The following is a 20000-nucleotide window of genomic DNA, read 5'->3' as shown; positions in this document are numbered from 1 at the left end:
CATCCCCCCTCCCCACACAGCCCATAAACACCCCGCCCCCCACACGCACACCCCCGCCCCCCACACCACACACACACACACACACACACACACACACACACACACTGTGTTGTCCTTTGCCTGGCTGTGTCTCTCGGCCTCTGTCTCTGCCCCCGCACCCACCCATGCCGCCCACACCACACACACACACGCCCCCCCCCCCCCCCACACACACACACACACGCAGGGCCCTTCACACCACACCCACCCACACACACACACAGAGCGTTGTCCTTTGCCTGGCTGTGACGCTCTGCCTCTCTGCCCACACACCACAGGCATTCCCCCCCCGCCCCCCCCACCCACCCACCCACACGCACGGCCCTACACATCGGCCACACACCACCCACCCCCACCACCCCCTCCCCGCCCCCCCAACACACACACTGCGTTGTCCTTTGCCTGGCTGTGTCTCTCGGCCTCTGTCTCTGCCCCCCGCACCCACAGGCGGACGCCACACGCACACACCCATGCCGCCCACACGGCCCCCCGTGGCAGCTATACACAACACACTCACACCACACACCTACCCCCTCCCCCCATACACACACACACACCCCCCCACACCCACACACCCCGCACCCCCACACGGCGTGCACACACACGCATCCCCCCCCCCACACACACACACAGCCCATAAACACCCCGCCCCCCACACGCACACCCTCTCCCCCACCACACACACGCAGGGCCCTACACACCACACACACACACACACACTGCGTTGTCCTTTGCCTGGCTGTGACGCTCTGCCTCTGCCCACACACCACATGCATGCCCACACGCACGCGCGCGCGCGCACACACACACACACTCTCACACCCCGCCCCGCCACCCCACACCACACACACCTCCCCCGCCCCGCCCCCCGCCCCCACACACACACTTTGTTGTCCTTTGCCTGGCTGTGTCTCTCGGCCTCTGTCTCTGCCCCTGCACCCACAGGTGCACGCCACACACACACACCCATGCCGCCCACACCACACACACACACCCCGCCCACACGCAGGGCCCTTCACACCACACCCACACGCCCCCACACACACACACAGCGTTGTCCTTTGCCTGGCTGTCTCTCTCGGCCTCTGTCTCTGCCGCCCCGCACCCACAGGCGCACCCCACACGCACACACCCATGCGGCCCACACGCGCCCTCGTGGCACCTATACACAACAAACCCACACCACACACCAACCCCCCACCCCCACCCCAAAACACTCACACGGCCACACACACCACCCACGCACTACCACCTGAGCATGCCACAACGCCACACACTGCCTCGCCCCCCCCCCCCAACACACAGACACCCGGCCCACACCACACACATACGCACGCCCACGCGCGCGCACACACACACACACACACACACACACACACACAGCGTTGTCCTATGCCTGGATGTGACGCTCTGCCTCTGCCCACACACCACATGCATGCCCACACGCACGCGCGCGCGCACACACACACACACACACTCTCACACCCCGCCCCGCCACCCCCACACCACACACACCTCCCCCCCACCTGGCCACACACACACACACCTCCCCCCCCCGGCCCCGCCCCGCCCCCCCCCCCCCCCCCACACACTTTGTTGTCCTTTGCCTGGCTGTGTCTCTTGGCCTCTGTCTCTGACCCCGCCCCCCCAGACCCGCATCCACAGGCGCACGCCACACGCACACACCCATGCCGCCCACACCACACACACAGCCCGCCCACACACACGCAGGGCCCTTCACACCGGCCACACACCACCCACCCCCACCACCCCCTCCCCGCCCCCCCAACACACACACTGCGTTGTCCTTTGCCTGGCTGTGTCTCTCGGCCTCTGTCTCTGCCCCCGCACCCACAGGCGGACGCCACACGCACACACCCATGCCGCCCACACGGCCCCCCGTGGCAGCTATACACAACACACTCACACCACACACCTACCCCCCCCCCCCATACACACACACACACACACACACACACACACACACACACACAGGGCCGCACACTCTCCACCCACGCAACACCACCTGGGCATGTCACAGACACGCCACACATGCCTCACCCCCCCCCCCACCCCGCCCCACTCTGTGTGTTCCTGTCCCCTCTTTTTCTCCTTCCTTCCTCTGTCGTCGTCCCTCTGCCTCTCGCTCCCCTCCCTCCACCTTCACAGGACAGAGTGCCTTTAAGATGAGTCTGCCTGTTGTACATACACCCTGGACATGATGATTGCTACAGTCTGACCTGTCGCGCCTGTAACCTGGGGTGGCGGGGGGTTGTCAAACGTCCTTGGTACGCTAGGGATAGCTTTCTCTGTGGAAGGTGGAAGCCTCCCTTCCGTCCCTCACTGAAGCCAGGCAAACCGACCACAACTCAAAGCAATGGTGTTTGCCACGTGGGGCATACCTTCCATGGTCTTTACTGATGGACACGCTTCACCCAAAGCTCTTGCAAAGTTCTTCAGAACTGTCAGTCTTCCAGTCACCCGCCACCATCAGGCGAGGTGTAGAGAACCGATGGAAAAACTGGAGGAATGACTTCCTCCATGGGGTTGGATGAACTGAGGAACAGGAGGCTGAAGTGGATGCCTGACTTCTTGAGGAAAAGAGGATGGGGGGATGGGGGGGGGGGGATGGGGCGGGGGGAGGAAGGGCAGGACGGTCCACTTAGGAGGGCTGGTTGCACATGGACACATAAACTGTACATCCAAAGAATCCACAAGCACCTACTATATACTATGCCAGCACGGGAAAGTAGACGTATGATGTTGCATGAACCTCTCCAAGGGAAAAGACTGAACACCTGAAACGAACACGACTTTGGAAACCCACCCTGGGCTTCATTTCTGCCGTGAGGGTGCTGTCGTGTGCATATCTGAGGGGATGGATATGTCTCCCGGCCATCTTCATTCCAGCTTGTGCTTCATCCAGCCCAGCGCTCCTCATGATGTGTACTCAGCGTGTACATTCAATAAGCAGGGTGACGATAGACAGCCTTGATGGACTCCTTTCCCTTATTTGGAACCAGCCTGTTGGGTTCTACGTCTAGTTTTCACTGTTGCTTCCTGACCTGCAGAAATACAGAGTCCTCTTTTTTTTTTTTTTTTTTTTTTTTTTTTAATTCCCTAACCTGAGTGAAAAGCGAGAGAGACAGAGAGAAGACAGATGGAGGGACGGGCGGGCGGACAGGCAGGCAGGCAGGCAGGCAGGCAGGAAAAAGAAAGAAAGAAAGAAAGAAAGAGAGAAAGAAAGAAAGAAAATAATGAAAGGACCTACCGTTCCACCTGTTGCTTTCCAGATACAAAGGGAAAAACAAAGGACCGAAAAGGACACGAGGTTTAAAATGGGAATTTGGAAAGATGGACATCCCCTTGGTCGCTTCATACAGCACCCCTCTCAGCAGAAGGGAATCGTCTCTCTTTTTCTCTCGACCTGGTCCTTCCAGACTTCAGAAACTCTCCGTGGAGGATTCTTATCTCCTTGGCCAGAGTGATTGCCACACGTTCCTTAGGGGCCCAGAGGATGTTTCCGTGAAACGGGGGTACACACTTCCGGATAGGAGAGTCGTGTCCTATATATGTGTGTGTGTGTGTGTGTGTGTGTGTGTGTGTGTGTGTGTGTGTGTGTTGCTTTGCGTGTGGTTCTTCACCCGAGAGGGGGACTGGAGCCTGAAGTGTTCCGAGCTGCCTCCGTTATCAAACAACCCTCTCTCGGGGGGGAGGGACCAACGTCCCATGTTCTCTTGCCCTTCTGACGGAGAACTCAAAAGGCCCTGTGCCTGAAGCCCTGCGGATGGAAGCTAGAGGACTTGGTGAATGTTTCTGACGGAGCTTCCCTGGTGGCTCACACGGTCAAGAGTCTGCCTGCGATGCAGGAGACCCGGGTTCCATCCCCGGGCCAGGAAGGCCTCCTGGAGAAGGACATGGCAACCCGCTCCAGGGCCCGACCCTGACGTCTAAAAATCAGCCTCCTAGACTGCCTCTCCCTCTGCCGACTGGTTTCTCGAATCCGCTCCAGGGATGAACCTGTGTGTTTCCTTGGTTTCCCTACAAGTGCCTCTGAGGGAAAACACACACACACACACACACAAAACCTGATGGCTTGCACCCCAGGCCTGCTTTCCCGCACCCGTCCATCGACATCACGGCCTCCTGAGAGGAGATACGATCACTGTTTCCCTGAACGGAGGATCTGTGCTCAGAAACTCTTGCCATGACACGGAGGCCCCTACGAACTAACCTATTTCGTCCCTCCCTCCTCCTTCCCTCCTTCCTTCCTTCCTTCCTTCCTTCTGGATTTTTTTTTTTTTCCTTTCTTTTTCTCTCACGTCCATGCACACGCACACGCACACGCACACGCACACGCGCCGTCTCTCATGTACACGCGTACATGCACGCACTCACACACACAGTCACCAGCTCAGCTTTTCATGGGTTCCAGGCAAGTGTCAAGAGGAGGGAAAACTGGTGGGGTCCGGAGTAGGCCGCCGTCCCCACCCCACCCCACCCCACCCCACCCCACCCCACTGCACGTGAACCTCCGTGCCCTGTGGAGTGTTTTGGAGTCAAGTGACTTAAGAGCCGGCCAGCGCCAGAGGAACGCTCTGCCCCTCCCTCCTTTTCTGTCCCTCTGAAGGCAGGCAGGGAGGAAAACCTCCTCCCACGGAGGGGAAGATGTCAAGGGACGGTGGCTGTTTCCACGCACGTCCGTGATCCTCACACGCGTGAGCGGGGTTTCCTGGGTTACCAAAAGGAGGAGACTCCTTTGGCCTGACACGAGGCGAATCTGTCCCTCGGCCTCCCTCCCCACCCCCCAGCCCCCTTCCTCCGCGCGGTGCCGAAGGGGCCGTCTCAAGGTGGAGACATGGAATGGCTGGGTGGGGCGGATCACCATTCAATAGAGAGAAGCTCGAGGCGAAGTCAGAGGCTCTGACTTGACTGGAAAGCTTTCTGCATTTGAATGAAGCTATCCGGCAAGGCCCTGCAGGGGGAGGGTGGGGGAAGGTGGGGGTGGGGCCCACAGACAATAGCCCCTGCCTGCAGGGCCTGCTGGCCTGCCGGCCTGCCGGCCTGCCGGGCTGAGGGGGCCCTTTGGCGGCGGCGGCGGGGCCACGACCCCGACTCCTGCAACTCGATCCCTTCAAGGAAACTTCTGGGGTGACTCCTGTCCAGGGAATACATCCAGATGGGCCTGTTTCTGAAAAACGCCCGAGTCACAGTTGTGACAGGTTCTCTGGATCTCTTGACACATGGATTGACCTGCACCCTCCCATCCTGTCAGACCCTTTGGACACGCTTGAAGAGGTCTTTGGCCTCGGCCAGAAAACAAGCCGAGATAAACAAATACGTTTTTTGTCTGTGTTTTTGAACAGGGCGGAAAATGATGCGTGGCCGTGGATTGGAGAGAAACCTACGCCTCTCACACGCCTGAAGGCAGGAAGTTCTCAGGGGGACGGAACCTGCCTTCACTTCTCAGGGGGACTGGGACGGTCCCCTCGCCTCGCGCGCCGCCCCCCCCCCCGCCCCCCCCCCCCCCGACCCCGACCCTTAGCCCAGCCCCCCCACTCCCGTCTCCCTAACCTCACACTCCCCCACCCCACCCCCATCCCGGCCACCGAGGGGGGCCCGGGGAGGGATGGCTGTCTCAGCCCCGGTTCTGAGATGTCACTTGTGAAACCGCTCTAGGCCGAGATGCCAGATGGCCGCCCTGCCGCTTGGTGTCCGTCTCCATCACCCATGCCCGAAAGGCACGTGAGATCACGGACAGCACATCAGATCAGATCAGATCAGATCAGTCGCTCAGTCGTGTCCGACTCTTGGCGACCCCATGAAGCGCGGCACGCCAGGCCTCCCTGTCCATCACCAACTCCCGGAGTTCACTGAGACTCACGTCCATGGAGTCAGTGATGCCATCCAGCCATCTCCTCCTCTGTCGTCCCCTTCTCCTCCTGCCCCCAATCCCTCCCAGCATCAGAGTCTTTTCCAATGAGTCAACTCTTCGCATGAGGTGGCCAAAGGACTGGAGTTTCAGCTTTCGCATCAGTCCTTCCGAAGAAATCCCTGGGTTGGTCGCCTTCAGAATGGACTGGTTGGATCTCCTTGCGGTCCAAGGGACCCTCAGGAGTCTTCTCCAACACCACCATTCTCTCAAAAGCATCCATTCTTTCGGCGCTCAGCCTTCTTCGCGGTCCAACGCTCACATCCATACATGACCACAGGAAAAACCGTAGCCTTGACTGGACGAACCTTTGTTGGCAAAGGAATGTCTCTGCTTTGGAATATGCTATCTAGGTGGGTCATCACTTTCCTTCCAAGGAGTAAGCGTCTTTTAAGTTCATGGCTGCAGTCACCATCTGCAGTGATTTTGGAGCCCAGAAAAATAAAGTCTGACACCGTGTCCACTGGTTCCCCATCTATTTCCCATGAAGTGATGGGACCGGATGCCGTGATCTTCGTTTTCTGAATGTGGAGCTTTAAGCCCACTTTTTCACTCTCCTCTTTCACTGTCATCAAGAGGCTCTTGAGTTCCTCTTCACTTTCTGCCATGAGGGTGGTGTCATCTGCACATCCGAGGTGATTGATAGTTCTCCCGGCAATCTTGGTTCCAGCGTGTGTGTCTTCCAGTCCAGCGTTTCTCATGATGTTCTCTGCGTATAAGTTAAATACACAGGGTGACGATAGACAGCCTTGACGAGCTCCTTTTCCTATTTGGAACCAGTCTGTGGTTCCATGTCCAGTTCGAACTGTTGCTTCCTGACCTGCGTACAGATTTCTCAAGAGGCAGGTCAGGTGGTCTGGTATTCCCATCTCTTCCAGAATTTTCCACAGTTTACTGTGATCCACACCGTCAAAGGCTTTGGCATAGTCAAGAAAGCAGAAATAGATGCTTTTCTGGAACTCTCTTGCTTTTCCCATGATCCAGCGGAGGTTGGCAATCGGATCTCTGGTTCCTCTGCCTTTTCGAAAACCAGCTTGCACATCAGGAAGTTCACGGTGCACATATTGCTGAAGCCTGGCTTGGAGAATTTTGAGCATGACTCTACTAGCGTGTGAGATGAGTGCAAGTGTGCGGTCGTGTGAGCATTCTTTGGCATTGCCTTTCTTTGGGATCGGAATGAAAACGGACCTTTTCCAGTCCTGTGGCCACTGCTGAGTTTTCCAAATGTGCTGGCATATTGAGTGCAGCACTTTCACCGCATCATCTTTCAGGATTTGGAAGAGCTCCACTGGCATTCCATCACCTCCACTAGCTTTGTTCGTAGTGATGCTTTCTAAGGCCCACTTGACTTCACATTCCAGGATGTCTGGCTCTAGGTCAGGGATCACACCATCGTGATTATCTGGGTCGTGAAGATCGTTTTTGTAAGGGTCTTCTGTGTATTCTTGCCATCTCTTCTGAATATCTTCTGCTTCTGTTGGGTCCATACCATTTCTGTCCTGTATCGAGCCCATCTTTGCATGAAATGTTCCTTTGGTATCTCTGAGTTTCTGGAAGAGATCCCTAGTCTATCCCATTCTGTGCTTTTCCTCTATGTCTTTGCATTGATCGCTGAAGAAGGCTTTCTTATCTCTTCTTGCTATTCTTTGGAACTCTGCATTCAGATGTGTGTATCTTTCCTTTTCTCCTCTGTTTTCGCTTCTCTTCTCCTCACAGCTATGTGTAAGGCCTCCCCAGACAGCCATTTTGCTTTGTGGCATTTCTTTTCCATGGGGATGGTCTTGATCCCTGTCTCCTGTTCAATGTCACGAACCTCATTCCACAGTTCACACGGACAGCACGTAGCGCGCCCAGAACACACAACAGGATCCTCCTGAACCCAGAACGGCGATTGTGATGGATCCACGTGGAGGGCGTCGATATCCCCACCTGATGCGTGAATAGGAGTCACACAGACTCGATGGGTTTGAGCTTGGATGGGGTGCCCTATCCGGAGAGATCACGTGGGTCAGAAAGCACACACGGAACAGAACAAAACCAAAGACCACAGCCAAGTCGAGGGAGGGCTGAACCCGAGGACCTCACCGGTCCCGTGGCATCACGTGCCGTACACGGCCTCTCTCGATGGCCGAGCGGGACGTGGAATGTATGTGTCCCCGTCTTGGTGTGTCGTGCCCGAAACCGCGCCACGGAGAGGGATCGTGTCTGATGCTCATCATCGCTCCAAAGATACATACACCGGGTCTCTTTAGAAAACGATGGAAGGATATCTTTGAATGCCAAAGGGTGTGACGTGGGAAAGACACATCCAAGTGGAATCAGCGTGGCCGAGAGAGCTCCCCCAAATAGAGAGGGGAGGCCATCGAGGAAGAGGTCCGTGTGTCTCAGTCTGGATGGAATGTCCACTTGGAGCACTGACTGGGTCCCAGAGGCCTCCAGATCATCTAAGGAAACAGTGTTCCCGAAATTCAAGATACCTCTCACACCCTCCCCTTTCCCTAAATACCTTGTGACCGTCTACCCTGGAAGAAGAAACATGTCCCTTGTTGCATGACAGCAAATCCTAATTGCTCTCAGCTGGCTTGACAACCTCACGAGGTTCAGCTTTCTAGGCCCCTGACTCTTTCCTGTGGAACATTCCCTGGGTTTTATTGAAATCTGTGTCCCTGCATGGCAATATCTAAGACCCTCCCCCCCCCCACCCCCCACCCCCCCCACACACACAATAAAGCTTTCTTTTCTTTTTTCTTTCTTTCCTTTTTTTTTTTTTTTTTTTTGGCGTGCAGCCAATACTGACCATTCATTGAAAGATAATAAAACTAGGTGATGTTATGTGTGTCATGTCCCGGTGTATTGAAATAGAATGTTCTTCGTTAAGGACATACAACATCCTCTGTTCTAACGTGTACAGAGTGGTGACTTGATGCACCTGTCTGTTGCAAAAGAATCATTCATGACCACCCAAGCGGTAGCTCATAGCTTGACCACAACCCATACATGCCATGACTGTATGCGAAAGAAAGTGAAGTCACTCAGTCGTGCTGGACTCTTTGCGACCCCACGGACTGTAGCCTACCAGGCTCCTCCGTCCATGGAATTTTCCAGGCAAGACTACTGGAGTGGGTTGCCGTGTCCTTCTTCCATTGTACGGGAAGTGAATGCGTCATGTCCACGGTCATGGCGACTTTCGAATAGGATAATGCTGCTGCTGCTGCTGCTGCTGCGTCGCTTCCGTCGTGTCCGAATCTGTGCGACCCCGTAGACGGTAGCCCGCCGGGCACCCCCGTCCCTGGGGTTCTCCAGGCAAGAACACTGCGGTGGGTTGCCATGTCCTTCTCCAAGGCGTGAAAGGGAAAACGGGAAGGGAAGTCGCTCCGTCGTGTCCGACTCTGTGCGACAACGTGGACTGCGGCCTACCGGGCTCCTACCGGGCTCCTCCGTCCACGGGATTTTCCGGGCAAGAGGACTGGAGTGGGGTGCCGTTGCCTTCTCCGAATATGAGACGACGATAATACCAATACTATTCTTTAGAATCACCGTGCTCTTTGTGACGTAGACAGTATATATGTACCTTATCCGTGAAGTTCCCCCGCCCGCCGTTACATCGGCATCTTCCCATGTCTCCCTCCCCCGGCCGCTCTGTGATGATCGTTTTCATTGTTTTAGGTGGCCTTGCATGGCATGTCAGTGACAGGAGAAACTCTTTTTCTTTCTCTACCTGACTTCTTCATTGGGCATCACTCCCTAAGTCCCATCCATGCGATCACGATGTAAGACTGTGTTCATTCCTGGGGCTACCTGGGACACCTAGATCTCCCTATCGATCGATCTCTACCTGGATCGTGTATCTTCTTGATCTAGTCTTCCTTTGATGGACACTTGGGCTGGGTCCCCATCTTGACTCTTGTGAATGGATGCTGCGATGGACCTGGGGGTGCAGGCCTCTCTCTGCGAGTTTCAGGTTTTATTTTCTTTCGAGGTCTACCCAGAAGTGAGATGGTTGGCAGGATCCATCCTCTCTCCACCGAGACTCGTGTCTAAGTCCTTCTGAGGTGATCCGGTTGCTGCTGCTGCGGCTGCCGCTAAGTCGCTTCCGTCGTGTCCGACTCTGTGCGACCCCACAGCCGGCAGCCCGCCAGGCTCCCCCCCTGTCCCTGGGATTCTCCAGGCGAGAACACTGGAGTGGGTTGCCACGGCCTTCTCCGATGCGTGGAAGGGAAAAGGGAAAGGGAAGCCGCTCGGTCGTGTTCGACTCTTCCCGACCCCGTGGACCGTGGCCTACCGGGCTCCTCCGCCCATGGGAGTTTCCAGGCGAGAGGACTGGAGTGGGTTGCCGTGGCCTTCTCCGGTGATCCGGGGAGCGATCCGTGCTTTCCCAATAGACGCCGTTTGAATCCACGCGACTGCGTACGTCTTAGGGAATACGGCGACGACGACGACGACGACCCAAACGCTCCCGTGAGCACCGTGGAACCGGAGGGTGTGTCCTCGGGATGATTCCCCGGTGCCAGCTTTCCACGGCTCGTACGCGTCCACGAGCCCCCTGCGGTCGGCATGTCATTCGATAGACACGGAACCACGGTTGTCACGGACCGGGGTTGCCTAGGTGCCAGTCGATCCCCAGATGAGTGGAGGGATGACAGAGTCCTTAGGGAACAGAGCGGAGACCCAGAGAATGATTTCCACGAGACGAGGGCGGTGAGACGAGAAGAACGACGGGAAGTGGTGCCCGGGGAGCCAGACATGGTCGAACAGGAAAGAAAACGTGTCAGACGAGACGAGAGGGGAGAAGGATTCCAAGTCAGTGGAGCGGCACGGGGGAGACAGGCCGAGAAGATGCGAGCGGATGCTGGGGGCACGGCACACCTGGACCCGTGAGCGCGCAGGGAGCCGAGAGGGATGGCCGACCATCGCCTGCAGGTCCGCGTGGGCCGATCTCCAGGGCCCGGACTGTGAGGGACTTCGTGAGAACAGTCACGCTCACGGTGCCCACGGGTCACGTCTCCACGGTGCTCTCAGCACTGTACGGAGAGCTCCCCGCGCTGCCCATGGCACAGTGAGCTAGGGTTTCTTTATGTGTATCGACAGAAGATTCAGGGAGCTTCCCGAGTGACGGGACTAGGTATTGGCCGCTCGCGTCCGGTCTCAGGCAGGCCGTCTCGCTCGACGATCATTGGACGTATTTGATGTCTGTGGGGGCGTGCTCTGTGTGTCTTCGTGGCCGTGCAAGCTGTTCTCTCTCTGTGGAGAGAGGGGGTCGCTCTACGGTCGTGTGTCTGGGCTTCTCGTGGCTGTGGTTCCTCTTGGGGGGCAGGGGCGCCGGGGCACGTGGGCTTCAGTGGCTGCTGGGTGTGGGCTCAACACTCGCAGCGGCCAGGATCTGGAGCACAGACTCCATCACCGAGGCGTATGGGTAGCGTGTGGGCTCTTCCCGGACCGGGGGCGAAACCCACGTCTCCTGCATGGGCACGGGATCGTTGACCACGGGGCCCCCGGGGAAGCCCCAGTCCCGAACTCAAGACGGATCTCTTGACGTCACCGCTTTTTCTTGGAGAGGTTCGAAACGATCGGGCCAGGGAGAAGGACACAACCTGGACGTCCTTTCGATGGGATCCCTGAGTCCAGGAGGAGCCGTGCAGACGCCGATAAGGGAGGAAGGGGATGATTTTGCCTTTTTGTAAGGTGAGGATTGGACTCGCAGTCCACACTCCTGTTCCCACCGCTCCCCTCCGGGAACTGGAGTTCGAATCTAGGTGGGCCTCTGAGCACACACCTGGCCGGGCTCCATCATGCCGGGTTGACCTTCGGTGCTCACACACCGGCACGCTTGCTGCCTCTCGACGTGTCCTAGAGAAGAAGACATCGGATTCCGTATCAGATCAGCTTCTTTGATGAGCGACGGCACGACAGCCACAGCAAGTGGGATGGATACACACAAACGTTGGTTTCTTTTGGACTATGAGCCCACCTCTGTTCGTGTGTGTGTGTGTGTGTGTGTGTGTGTGTGTGTGTGTGTGTGAGAGAGAGAGAGAGAGAGAGAGAGAGAGAGAGAGAGAGAGAGAGAGATGCCTTGGTGGTTCTAAAGCAAGAAGCACTGAGGAGTGAAGACATTCTCGAACGCACATATTTTCCTTCATTTCAGTCGTGATGGTCCAATGAGTTGGAGGACGACGTGGACTGTTTCGGGGTAGATGAGTTTAGAAGGCTGTGAAGGGACTTCCCTGCCTGGTGGTCCAGTGGTGAAGAATCCACCTGCCGATGAGGCAGGGGACAGGGTGTTTTCGATCGATCCCTGATCCGGGAAGATGCCGCCGGGCTCCGGGCAGGTTCGATATGAACCTACAGAATGGACGGACAGTGCCAGGCGTGAAGGCGAGGGCAGGCAGACGGGGGACTCTGGACGAGGATGACGGACACGGACGGACACGGACGCCTCCGTTGTAGGTGGGCTGTGGCCGGCCGGCACGCTCCTCTGGGGCAGGATGTTCCTAGGACCGTTGGGGAGCGTGCCCGTGCGCGCCCGTGGGAGGAGCAGGGGACCGAAGGGAACTCTCTGTCCTCTCTGCTCCACGGGGCCCGCGGCACCCTAATCGGCTCCAAGAGAGGATGCCTCCGATGGAGAGACAAACCCACACGTGAGGGACCCTCCCTTCGGGTTCACTTGGACTCGGAAAGCGTGACGGTCAGGTTCACTCAATGCTCTGGATGTCTGTGCTTCCTGAGATCCCGGCCTACTCACGGGAAGGACCCGCGGAGCCGGATGAGATCTCCCTCTGCACGGCGGCGGCGGCTCCAGGGTGCACACGTTTCAGTGGCTACGGCTTGTGGACATCGATCGCACCGAGAGCCTAACCCCCGGTGTGCCAGACGCCTGTGTCCACGATGGGTGAACAGTTCTAAGTGTGGGAAGCCCCACACTTGCCACTGCCTGTCCGATCTGCAGGGACTCTGCGAAGCACAAACGTGCCCGGTCTCCTGACCGATCGATCCCCTTTTCGGAGCCAGCCTGGTGCGTGATCTCTTTTCCAGGCCGCAGGCACACACTGGCGCTGGGGAGCTGTGTTCCTGTTCCTCCTCCTCCTCCTCCTCCTCCTCCTCTCTGCCCCCACCCTTCCCCCCACACGCAGGCTCCCCCACCCCGCCTGGCCCCGGCCCGTCCGGGTCTCCCCCACCCGCGGAAAAGGCCAGGAAAAACATGGTCCCTGAACGACGCAGCTGAGAAACAGTGCAAGTCCACTCGGATGCGGTTAGGAGACACCTGAGCATACCTAGGCCAACACTGCCACCGTGTGGGGTGAGAGGCCAGCGCGAGGGGAGCTCGACAGTTCAGAGGAGGGGGAAGAGGAGCAGGAGGGAGAGGGGGGGGGGTGGGCGGGGGGCTTGGGGTGGAGTGGGGGGGGGGGTGGGTGGGGGGGGGGGGAGGGACAGGCTGAAGCTGTCTCAGGGCGATGACGTGGATGAAAACGTTCCCCTTCGGAAGGGCGCTCCAAAGAGATCGTGGCGGCGGGACCTGGAGAGCACAAAGGGCTTCGTTTTGGAGGCTGATCTTCAAGCTGGGAGTGGGGGGGTGGGGTGGGGGAGGGGAATCATCCAGACAGAGGAAAGACACCAGGCCGAGAAGGCAAGAGAGATTCTTTACACAAGTGAATCGGATGCTTTTCTGTCCATGTGTTCCCTAATCACACCATCACGGAAATCCAGCCAGCCAGCCAGCCACCCACCATCGTTTCGCTCCTTTCCTGTTCTCTACATTTTGAACGGCGAGTGAGGGAGAGAGTCTTTCAATGGTTTGAGAGGAGTTTGGAATGTCGTGGGACCATGGTACTTTTCAGCCATGGATGAACGTGACGGCTTCTTTTGTCCGCTTCGGCGTTCAGGGTTATCCCCAACTCCCCCTGCCGAGTGCGGCCTGTGTGTCGCTGTGTGCTGGAGGACACCGTGCTGTCCCCATCTTGATCTTGGACTGAACAAAACCACCGTTGGGAGTGTGTTCGGTTGCTTGGCTTCGTTTCCTTTCCCTATGGCACTCACCTGACCGTCCTGTCCACTCTTGGGATCTTTCATCTCCTCCTCCCCCTCAAGGCAATCGGGTCCTTTTCTTTCTCCTCCTCCTGCTCCTCCTCCTCCTCCTCCTCCTCACCCTAGTTTCTCCCCCCCCCCCCCCCACACACACACAAGTCCCACTCTTCTCAAACGGACGTCTAACTGACTGCCAACGTTTACTTTTGCCTTCTTTCCTTCCTTCCTTCCTTCCTTCCTTCCTTCCTTCCTTCCTTCTTCCTTTCCTTTTTCTTTGGGGGGGGGGGTCGTTCCCCCCTTTAATTTTCAGCTGTACAGACGATGTTTTAGTGTAGCACATGACACAGCCATCACCAGGATACATCTAGTTAGTGACTGTCCGTCACCACCTGGTGTCACGGCAAATGACATTTGGTGTGATGACGTGCCCGTGACTCATGTATTTCATAAGTGGAAGGTTGCACCACTTCGTCTGTCTCCCTCGCCAGGGGCACTCACTCACTCTCTCCTCACCCCCGCCCCCCCCCCCCCCCCCCCCGCCCCGGTGTGTTCCTTTGTAGTATGTCTGAGCCTGTTTCTGTTTGGTTCTGTTCTGTTCACCGTGTATGGTTTGGTAGGTTCTGCATGGAAACGACTGATCTGAGGTATTTCATGTAGCATAATACCCTCTAAAGGTCTCTCCAGGTTCCTGCAGACTGTGAGATTTCATTCCCTTCTGGTGGTTGAGTCCCATTCCTCTGTGTGTGTGTGTGTGTGTCTGTCTGCATGCGCGTGAGCACGCGTGCACGTGAATAGATCCAGGCATAGGCACACAGACAGAGTTCTATCATGATGTGTGTACGGAAGTCGACCTAGGTATAGGGGTCGATCCCACACATGCACACATCCGTATCTTCTTTGTCCCTTCCCTCCGTGGGCACCCTGTGGAGTTGCTGGGTTGGGTCGAATGGGGGAATCTTTGGGGGAGTGTACATCGCAGGACTCTTTTCCCTAGGGATGTGGTTTCTCTGTCTGTGAGGCGCCAGGGGATGAGATCTGATCTCTCTGAGTCCGCCCACAGTTTTCTCAGCTGCAGAAAAAACGCGTTCGATCCATCAGGAGCCACTGTCCTCTGATGGTTCGAACTTGCTGTCGTGATTGCGATTCCCGGCTCCTGGGCCTTTCCCCTCCGAATGAGAAGGATCATTGTCCAGGGAAACGCCCCGGGGTGGGGTGCTTCCGTGAGCCCGCCCCCACCCCCAGGAGCCCCAGCTCAGCCCAGCCCAGCCCAGCCCAGCCCTGCCGTGGATGTGTGTTCTACCTTGTGCTTCTGGGTGTCTGCCTGTTCCACCTTTCTTTGGAAGGAAGGGGTCTGTTCGGGCCTCCTGCCCACTTCGCTCATCGGGGGTTGTTTCCCTTTTGGAGGTTGAGGTGTCTGACGCCTTGATCGGTGTTGGACAGAAAAGCCCCTTTTGCAATATGCTTGTGCTTTCCCCGGACAGACAGACAGACAGACAGACAGACAGACAGACACACACACACACACACACACACACACACACACACACACACACGGATGTGTGTTTCCGCCCGGGTATGTACGTGTGTGTCTGTGAGTATATATATGTACGAATGTACACCCATAGATACACACACCACACACGCGCGCACGTAGACATCCACGCAGACACATGGGTATACATGCACACATACACTGATGCACATGTACATGTACGTATACACACGCGCGTTTGCGTATGCGTATACATGTGTGTGCATCTATGCACATCGATCTGTGTATAGGCACTCTAGATGCACACGGGCACCTGTACATACGTACATGCGTGCACGTCTACGTATACATACACACGTGTGTATGTAGGCACAGATTCTCGCGTGCGTCTGTGTGGACGTACATACGCTCTCTGTAGACGTCTGCGTATGCGTCCGTACGTATGTATACGTGTGTACATACACGTGTGCACATACACACGCAGATATGTGTGTCTATGCAAGCATGCACGTACGGGTACGCATAGACGTGCGTCCACACCTGTGCGCAGACATCACACGTATACACACTATACGTGCATCTAGATGCGTTGACACGTCCGCGTGTATGTGTGTGTGTGTGCCTATGTATCCCGACGTCTCTGCACATGTGAGCATGTGTGTTCACGCCTGTGTCTATCCGTGTACATATGTGTATAGATGCCTCTGCGTATATACACGCAAGCATACACGCACACTAGAAACGCCTAGGCATACACGTGCGCACACAGACACGTGCGTGTACGTGAGCATGCCCTTCGTACGTGTGTGTTTATACGCCTGCGTGCACGTATATATAGACGCGATGACGTGTGCGTATACATATGTACACGTGTATACGCACATGTGTATGCGTTCTCCCTCTCCCTCTCCCTCTCCCTCTCCCTCTCCCTCTCCCTCTCCTCTCTCTCTCTGACTTTTAAGCTGCCAGGACAGTTCCACGAGTTGACTTTCCTGCCTGGTGGTTTTGTCTCATTTCGTTTCTGAGCTACGTGAAAAAGTTATGTATTCATTGAGGTGGCTGTTGTCACGGGACCCGGGGTTTATTTAGTGGATCCCTATGGACTCCGTCCTCCTCACCAGCACGCCCCTCAATACCACCCCCCCACACCCTCCCCGCAACCCCCCAACCCCCCACCCCCCACCCCCCGCAGCCCTGCCACCCCAGACCTCCCAGGCCGTCCGCCTTTCCGCTGTTTGTGGCCAGTGGTGTTGAAATCCATGTTCTCCTGACCTCAAGTGCACTTTCCCCACCCACCCGCGCATGCTTGTGTGTGTCGTCTCTGGACTTTGTCACGGTGTCTCTACCCAGGTTGAGTTTTGTTTTCTCTTCTTGGGGGTCCGAGTGTCTCCTTCTTTTCCTTTCTTACTCCTAGGCTTGTGTGTCTGTGTCCGTGTCTGCTTTCGAAAGTCCGGCTTTGTTCTCCCAGCAGCGCTTGCCTGGTTTCGCTTTGCCGGTCCCTCCCTCCCTCCCTCCCTCCCTCCTTCCCTCCTTTTCTCCCTCCCTCCCTCCCGCCCCCCTCTTTCGGGGGGCCGGGGGCCGGGGGTTCCTGGGATGTCACTGGTGCCCCCTCTCTCCGCCCACCCCGCCCCGAGCCCCCGCCGCCCGCCCGCGTCTCCGTGGAATGTCCCCCCACCACCCTGGAATCGCGTGGGGGGCGGGGGGGGGGGGGGATCGCGGCTCTTTCGTGGCAGCCTCCAGGGGAGAGATCTCCCGGCTCCTCTCCCTTCCTCTGCGGCCGGGGTCGCGTCGCGTCGCGTCGCGTCGCTCGGCGGCGGAGGCTCCGGGCCGAGCTCGGGCGTTTGGGCGGCCGGCGCTGCGGCGTCCCCGGCGGCCGGCGACAGCGACCCGTCCTCGGGACGTTCGAGCCGGTTGTCGGGAGCCACCTGGCGGCCGCTTGTATATTGTCCCTCCCCCTCCGGAGCTTCGGCGAGCCCTTCAGGAGGGTTGTGACTCAGCCGCCGGGCCCGAGGCAGAGCTCTCAGACACCGGCTATGCTGGCGGCGACAGTCCCGGTGGCGCCGAGGCCTAGGGACGTCCTGCTGTCGCCGGAGATTGGTTCTCTAGGTTTCTGAGGAGGGTGATCGTCGCGGCGCTCCAGGGCCGGGCTCTGCGGTGGCCGGACCGGGTCGACCAGCATCTCCCCGTGCCCCTGTGGCCGCGGAGAAGGACCGGCCGGACCCTCCCTGGGCCGGGCCGCCGCGGTGGGCAGGGAGAGGGTCTTCCCTGCCCGGAGCGCCTGGACTCGGGCTCGGCGGTCCGGACTCCTCCTGGGCCGCCCTCAGGAGCGTGTGCTTCGCCCTCGGCCCCGCTCCGGAGGTGGGGACCCGCCCGCCGGAGTCGTGAGGGTTGACGGGGAGAGGCGGGCGCGTGTGCGGCCGCCCCCCCCCCCCCCCAACCCGTGGGGTCCGGTCGCCCGAGGCGTCTCCTGGCACACATGCTGTTTCTTTTTCAAAGTCCCGATGGGTCCGGAGACGTGGATGGACCGGACCCTGCTTCCGCGGGTGGCCGGGGAGGGCGCGCCCGACCCTTCAGCGTGCCTTCGTGGGTCTCGGTCGTCGGATGCGACTTTGTCTCACCCCTCCCCACCTCCCTGAACCCAGGTCAGGAGGTGGGGACCGGCTCGGGCCGTCCTGGGTGCCCCATCTAGGACGGTCTGGGTCCCGCCCGGGCGCGGTCCCTGGTCGGGGCCCGCTCGTCTCGTTGGAGGCGCCTCGCTGACGGTTCTTCCTTCTTGTTTCTTGATGCTCATCGAAGCCAAATCCCCGTTCGGAGACTCCGACGGACCGGTACCCCTACCCGTGTGGGCGAAGCGGGAGAGGGCGCCCCCGGCCAGCTCCCTCTCCCTTGGTGGGTGTCCGCGCCCCCACTTTGGCCATCGCGCGCCCCCTCCCCCTGCTCCCCTTCCCCCGGTCGACCAGATGACTCCCCCCCCCCCCCCCCCGCCCTCCCCCCCGCCACGAGAGCTCCGGGCCTGGTGTTTATGGGGTAGCGCTGGGGACAGGTGGCCGGGCCAAGGTTCCGGGGGTCCTCCATGCGAGTCGTGGATGGGCCCCGCTGTCGGCTGCTGTCATTTCGTCGCCCTTAATGGGCCTTTTTTACCACCAGGTAAGTGCTGACACGGTCTGCTTCGGTGTCTGCCGCCGAGGAAACTTTGGGTCTCTGGATGTACGCGGGGCTCTGGGCCTTCGGGCCGCCAGCTCTGGTCCCCGGTTCGGCCCTTGCCGCTGGAGCCGCCCGCCTGGGCCTGTGCGCCGGCTCCTGTGTGGTGTTGTCTGGCTGACCCGACTCGTGGTGCCACCTCCGGTCTCTGGGCGACCCGAGGGCGGCGGGGCGAGGCGCCGTGGGTCTTCTACCCTGTGCGCTCCCCGCTGCGGGCACCCGGTGAAGGCTGAGATGCGACCCCCGCCCTGTGGGCTCCGTGCCACGTGTCAGGCGTTCTCGAACCTCCTGGGGTCGTGGGCCGCTCTCGCCTGAGGCGAGGTGGGGGGGCGGGGGTTGCCGGTGAGGCTTAAAGCGGGCCCCTCTGGTGACTGTCCTCGCCGTGCCTTCCCCCCGCTCCACCTTGGCTCATCCGATCGATGTGGTGTGGTCGTGCTCTCCCGGGCCGGGCCTAAGCCGTGCCAGACGAGGGACAGGTGTTCCCGGTGAACGTGTCTGCTCTTCTCGGTCTGTCCGCGGGGCCCCTCGCCTGACTTTTTCCCCCTGGCCGTCGGGGAGGGGGAGGAAGGCGGGGGCTGGGTTGCGGCCTCTGGCCCTGACCTTCGGTCTCCTGTCCCCCGCCTCGGGTGGCGTCAGTGGGGGCCGTGGGTCTTCTGACACAGCAGATGCTCTCGCTTCGCCTTCCCGGCGTGTGCCCCGCGAGCGGCCCTCCCCGCGGTGGGGAGGGCTGTACCGCTGCTGCGCTGTGCCCCCCCCGCGTGGGTGCGCGAGCGTGCCTCGTTGGATCCTCGGTGGTGCTCCTGGAGCGCTCCAGGTCGTCGCTCAGGTGCCTGAGGCCGAGCGGTGGTGTCGTTTCCCTTAACCCCGGTGTCCTCCTTGGGTCCCCACCGCGGTGGTGTGTGTGTGTCCCGTGAGTGGGCTCTCTTTTGGGGGGGGTCGAGGCGGTAGGAGAGGCGTGCCTGTTCCCTTCGTCGTCGAGGCTGACGGGTGAGGCCTTGCAGGGGACGGGACGCGGGGCTCTGCGCTGGCCCCGGCCGCGCAGACGCTCCTGTGTCGGTGGTCCGCCTACCTGTACCGCAGACCCCTCCCACCCCAGCTGAGGACTGGTGGCTCGTGGAGCGCCTCCGTGGGCCCGAAGGAGAGAGACGATCCGGGTGAGGGGCGGCGAGCCCTCGGTGAGAAAGCCTTCTCTAGCGATCCGAGAGGGAGCCTTGGGGTATCGGACCCCCCAGCTGCTGCCCCTCCCGAGTGCGCAGTGGCCGCCGTGGAGGCTGCCAAGAGCGCGTGGGCAGAACATCCCGCCCCCCACCGCCCCCC

The 20000-nt window shown here is 59.1% G+C and overlaps 2 long non-coding RNA genes across 3 annotated transcripts in view; both read left to right on the top strand.

Moving 5' to 3' along the window:
* LOC147344625 (uncharacterized) overlaps window positions 1-8717 on the top strand; it is a 26170-nt gene extending 17453 nt beyond the window's left edge. Inside the window, exons 2-3 of one of the 2 annotated variants that reach the window (XR_015155065.1) lie at window positions 5406-5466; window positions 5719-8717. This is a non-coding gene — a long non-coding RNA (uncharacterized LOC147344625). Of the gene's footprint in view, window positions 1-5391; window positions 5467-5718 lie in introns of those variants that run through there. The other variant, XR_015155064.1, reaches the window with a different exon arrangement.
* Window positions 8718-16775: 8058 nt separating this feature from the next.
* The window catches only part of LOC147344621 (uncharacterized), a 26180-nt gene continuing 22955 nt past the window's right edge, over window positions 16776-20000 (top strand). Inside the window, exon 1 of the long non-coding RNA XR_015155063.1 lies at window positions 16776-16832. This is a non-coding gene — a long non-coding RNA (uncharacterized LOC147344621). The remainder of the gene's footprint in view (window positions 16833-20000) is intronic.

Source organism: Bos grunniens, chromosome 25 (genome assembly GCF_055505025.1).
Source record: "Bos grunniens cultivar Pamir isolate PY7600 chromosome 25, Bosgru_T2T1.0, whole genome shotgun sequence".
NCBI lineage: Eukaryota > Metazoa > Chordata > Mammalia > Artiodactyla > Bovidae > Bos > Bos grunniens.
This window is presented reverse-complemented; position numbering and strand designations above follow the sequence as displayed.